This window comes from Triticum aestivum, chromosome 7B (genome assembly GCF_018294505.1).
Source record: "Triticum aestivum cultivar Chinese Spring chromosome 7B, IWGSC CS RefSeq v2.1, whole genome shotgun sequence".
NCBI classification, from domain to species: Eukaryota; Viridiplantae; Streptophyta; class Magnoliopsida; order Poales; family Poaceae; genus Triticum; species Triticum aestivum.
The window spans coordinates 723,340,227-723,346,401 of NC_057813.1; positions in this window are offsets into that span (position 1 = coordinate 723,340,227).

The window sequence follows — 6,175 nt, forward strand, 5'->3', positions numbered from 1 at the left end:
TGGACAGTTGAATTCGGGAATATATGAGACATGCATTTGAATTAAGAGATGGAGAATCTGATTATACCTTGCAAAAGGTGCTCCGGTAGGGGAAACTGCTACTTTTGACAATAAAATAGATGCCATCATATCAGTGTATTGTTAGCCAGAAATTTCTCGAGCTTATAATTTCTGGACATTTAAGTATTCAATTTGTGTAAATGGTGCTAGATTCAGAGCTTAGAGTGGTAAGTGTATTATTACCCTGCATTTTTGCTTGGTCATATAGGTTATAGAAGTATCAGATTAGACTATAAAGTTGTGCACAGTTCACTTATAACATATATTTTACTGTCCTTAATGACCAGGCAAATAACATAAATGTTATTGGGCTGCAGGCATCCTCCTTCTGCTGCAATGATGCATAGTGCATTATGATTTCATAATATTCCTTTTACACCGATCCCCTGAAGTTAAACATGAATGCAGACATGAAGTATTATTATGAAAGTACTACAAAAGAAGCATTTTTAGGTGGTTTAGAAACTTCTGTCAGAAGTTTCCTATGTGGTGTTCAAGTTATAAAGTAAAATCAATACCTTTTGGTGGATTGCCTTTTTTTCACTATTCATGTTATTAGCCTAATTATGTCTCTTATTTTTTAAATAATATCATCAAAATCCCTTCTAATTTTACAAGGTCACATAAATTCAGTATTTAGTTGGACAGATTATGCAAAGTACATGATAATAAAAAAGACCCATACTGATCTAATTGAGATTATGCCCTGAAGTTTTTATCATAAAATAGTGAAGGTTAATTTAACATTTCTCAAGATGGTTAAGAATGACCTTCCCGGATATTGTGAAGTAATGTGATGATCCCTTTGATTACATCTTATCTATCAATCAATCAATTGATAAACTGTCAATGCAGTAAAATCAAGAACAAGACAAGTTGATGTGTGTGTTTCCGATTTCAGTGCTAAGCGAGATTATTTAACACTGATTGTACAACGTCTTTATAATTGTCTTTTTACCATAACTAGCAGGTTGGAATCAGATTTTAGAGACTGATCTTACAACTATAGTACACAGATTACACTATTGTGCTCCGTTCTCCTATTCCAAAATTTTATGTTCCTTGTCTTTAAATTCTATGTAACTTATTTCGTATTTAACATCAATATTCCATGCCATCACATATTTATCAAATTTCCGGCCATTATACTGAAAAATAGACGGGCACGGCAATGCGCGCCATCGATGATCTAGTTTCCTATTAAGAATGCACCACTTGCATGTAATGGGCTTTGCTGCTCTTGATCTTTTTGATTTTGGGTTGTCCTGCTCTGATGCACCATTTAGTCCTTGCTTTTTTCTGTGTAAATTACTTATGAACGATCCTTTGACCCGTGTAATGTATTCCTCGTCCTATGGAAGATGTCGTCCTTTTCTTTGTGTTCATTCTGGTTTAAATGTTTATTAGACTGTTGCTTATTTATGTTTTGTTTTCGACCACGTTAAATTATTTTGTTAGCGGGTAAGATATGACAACACGCGTAGGGGTGTGCCAAGCCACTCTTCGTACCTGCAATTGCTTCATTAATTGGATAGCTCATTAAATTGTTATGTACTTTATCTTTGTCTTCCATGATTTTAACAAACCCTATTGAGTTTCTTTATGATGTAGGTTGAGCCTTGTGTTGTGAGGATGCCAGGCTGAATGATGCTTGATCTCCTTTCGGAGGAGCATGAGGGTATGTGCTACTTCCAAACTTGAATGCAGATTTTGCTGTACGATGTAAATTAAATCGTTCGTTTCTACTGCATGTTAAAGGAGCTGGACAATGTTGGCATGAAGCTATAAAAGCTAGCTGACTATGGAGAATTTTGGTAGTGGTGATGAATCGCCACCTTTTCCTTGCTTGCCATCATGCCATGATTCGAAATTTAGTTGCCAGGCTAGGTAAAGCACACTGAGACTACCAAAAAGTATTGCATGCACTGCCATCATACATTTACACCTCTAAACTTAGTTCCTACTTGACAGGCAAGAAGCAGCAGAAGTGGTGAGAGGCTAGGGTTCCTACTTGAGCTCTGTATTTTTCCTGTGTATATCTTTGTGCTAAAAAAATGCTTATCTGTTAAATATTAATTCCTAACTAATTGTTTCTGATAAACAATGATGCCTTCCTTACACAGGTTGTTTGATGTGTTCGTGCTCGTCGGTGGGATGGTGCAAGGCGCAACTCCGACGCAGTTCCTCGCCGGTTGGACGGTGTTCAGGCGCAACCCCGGCGCGCACTGGGTACTGCCTCGGCTACAGCCTCCCTCGGTGAGGTCCATCTTCCTCCCGCTCCTCTGCTTCAGTTACTGTATGGGACATGTCCATGGCTATATTGATGTGGTGCTCGTCTGGTTGATGCTATATGCCCTACTCATGCATCGGTTCCTACTTGAGCTCTATAGTTGTGGATTCATGCCATTTTAGGGTTTGCAGGCTGTTGTTCATGTTTAGTTGCTATCATAGGAGCTAATGTGATGCTCTGGTTTACATGTGGATGCCCTGGTCCTATAGCTATGCTCCTGGATTTGCTAGATTGATCAGTGGCGTTCGTGCTAGGGCGATGATGATTAATCGTGGCTGAAATAAGTGTGCCTTTGAGCAATCGTGGCACCTGTGCGTATCAGGTGGGATCCTCCTTCTTGTCTCTAGAATCCTTTTTGATCCTGTGATACTTGTTGTTGTCCTTGGATGGTCATTCTTGTTGAGTGATAACCAGGGCAGCTCCACTGTATGAACAAATTGATCTGGTGATAAGAGATGACGGGGATAGGTTATATGATCGAGGAAAGGTGAATCTGAGCCTGCTATGCAATGAACCCTGAATCGAGAATCCCATCCCATTGTTAGTCTCTGAACCAAAATGGAGCCTCCTCGGCGCTTTGGATTCTCAGCCGTCAGATCGGTTTCCTGATGCGATTCGGGCCGTCGGATCTCGGGCTCGGCTCACGTGAGGCGTCAGATATTTACCAAATCGCTGTGAGCCGTCGGATAAAATTCCAATGATAATAGAATGTACATACCGTGCCCCCACTAGGGCATCTGGGTCATTTCGCTTAGGGGGGGAGGGGTATAAAATGACGGCGGCTTCCTGCGATGAAAACCTAGCTGCCGCCTCCTCTCTGACTCGCTCCTGTAGCTGCCTCCCCCCCTCCCACGCAGGTGGTTCCCATGGTGATGGCGGTAGCGGCCACAGAGGAGGGCGGCATATCAGCGGCGCCGGCGATGGCGTCCGTGGCGGCTATGCAATGAACCCTGAACCATTTTATTTGTATTTAAAGGTGTTGCTTATTTATGCTCAAGTGGTGTTCGTGCTAGGGCGATGATGATTACCTTGGCTGGAATTAGTGTGCCTTTGAGCAATCGAGGCACTATTGGGTATCAAGTTGGATCCTCCCTCTTGTCTCTAGAATCCTTTTTGATCCTGTGATACTTGTTGTTGTCCTTGCATGGTCATTCTTGTTGAGTGATAACCAGGGCAGCTCTACTGTATAAACAGATCGATCTGGTGATAAGAGATGATGGGGGTAGGTTATATGATCGAGTAAAGGAAAATCTGAGCCCACTATGCAATAAAACTGCAGCTACCTCCCCTAATGTGTGTAATATTGAAGGCAAAAAAGAACTTTTCATGTATTGCAACTTTAAAATTCCAAAAGGTTCATTCTTCCTTTGCTGGTTACTTAACCATGTTTTTTGTTTTGCTTTGGTTCTGGTTGAGATACTAAAGGTTGTTTATATATGAAAAGAACAAACACTTATAGTTTTGCATGCCTCAACTGTAGCTTAGGATCCAGTGTTGTAGTGCTTTGCCTAATTAAAAAAACTCTAATCAATAATAGTGGTTTTTCCTTATGATTTGAACTGAGAGAGGGCCATTGATTCTTGATCTTAAGGTGACCCCATTTTTCTATTCCTCATGCTCATGCTGCTCTATGTTCCCTTTTAAAAATTCTTGCTTGCATTTTGGGTTGGTTTTCTGCTCTATGTTCCCTTTTAGCGTTTCTTTCCGTTGTTGCTGCACTCCCTTTTCTGTATACTACATGATCTTTTTGTATCTCATTCTGCATGTGACATGATTAAATAATAGATCTTCGATCAGTATGTTCATATTGAGATGTAGGGATGCATCAGGCACGTCAACTTTCTTGGCTTGGCGGTTGCGCAATACTGATACTATGTATAACTTCACAACATTGTGAACTAATGGCCAGGTTATAGTGCTTTTATGTTCACTCCTGATCATGTCACTATCACAGGTGTGGTACACACATAAAGTGGAATCGAGCGTGACCCGCTGAAATTTTCATGATCCTGCATTCTTACAAAAAAACTAATTAGAGTGTCATGTTGCGCTAGATGCTTGATGTTTTCCTTTAATCGGAAAGTCGTTCTAGGTAATTGACCCTTCTCCTTAAACCATACTTTGAAGATTTTGAATGACATTTTATTAGAGTAGTTTCCAAATGCTACCTCACCTATTTTCCTTTTTTGTTGTTTCTACTAGGTTTAAACTAAAAGGAGAAATAGCTATAAAAATTGTCCTTTATATTCTTTTATGTTGAAAGGGTCTATGTAGTATCTATCCAAAGTTTTTCTCCTTCAGATGAGATGTGGACGCCGTTTCGAGATACGGACGCCGTCATTTCTTTGTTGGCCCTGCTACCATTCCTTAGGTGCAGTCCCTTTTGTTTCTGCTTGGCATTTTCTTGATTAAGATGTGCGATGTCTCCTGATTCACTTGTGTTTCTCTTTCTTTTCTGGATCCGATTGCCATCGTTTGTTTGGTTCTTGGTCTTTTGTCGCCCCATGGTACTGGTCTTCTGCTTCCAAGGGCTAGGATCTGGTGTCGTTGCTTCTTGCTAGGGTGTTCATCGTTGTCCTGGAGCAGGTACTTTACTGCTTTCTTACCTTTGGTGTGTATCTGTCATGCATGTTTATTTCTTATACTTACCATGTTGGTTGTAATAGTCCGTTTAGTTGGTCCATAGGACTGGTCTATGTGGTCATGCTTTGTTGTATGAGTAGATGATTGTGGATTTGATCTCTTTGGCTGTTGCTTTGTCCAGAAAAAAGATGGCATTTATGAATAGGATATTTTTGTTTGGTGGTTGTGATTTATCATGATGGTGACAATAGTTGTAATTTAGGGTGTGGTTCTGTGTTTATGGTTTGTTGTATCAATAGGATATGGTATGTAATGATAGATCATGCCATTTAAATGCATGAAATTTAGTACTGGAATGTCTAAGTTACTATCCAAGATTCAGTTTGTGCTTTATTTTACATGACACGGTATGTAATGATCAGGTAGACTGCATATAAATTTCCCTACCAGCACTAGGATACCATGTTGTTTCTGCTTCAGTGGTCGTTGTTGTGCAATCTATGGAGCCTATTCATGTTGCCTTTGATTTGTGATCCATTTTTGTTTCTGATCAGGTTTACCAATACTCCTGCCAAAGGCTTATGTATACAGCAGTCCTGATAGAAGCGTGACTGTTTATATGTTGTGTGCCTTACTTCCTCTAGCTATCTCTTGATTTGCAATGCATTTTGGGGCTGGCTGGTGTATGGTGGTCTCATTTGGTGTTTTTGTGTGAAGGTACTGTAAGTGCGAGATGTCGTACAACTCAGATGACCTCATGGTGCAGTGTGAAGAATGCAAATACTGGTAAATCTCTGGAGAAACGACTTCTTTAGTGCAGATTTTAGCAGCTGATGCTCTCGGTTTGGTTTTATGGCCAAGAGATAGCATCGGCAGTTAGCTGCCTTACATTCACATGAAGCATTCATCTTATCCAACTTATATTTATTTTTTATCATGCATCTCAAATTAGTGTACCTTGCATTCTGCTATTTTCGTTGGTAAGCCAAGTTAAATTGCGGGATAACATCTTTTGGTTACGACTGGAGATAGCCAACTGCAATTGATGACCATCTAAGGTTTCTTACAGCCTGATACTCCACATTATTATGCTTTGTAGTTCTCAAAGATATGTAGCATTCACTGATGTCACATTCATAGTTTTCATGAGATATACGAAAGAACAATTTTAGTCTCATATCTGTCAAAGGGCCGTCTCTCTTAGAAAATTCAACAGTCTCTCTGTTTTGTGTCTCATGCTCT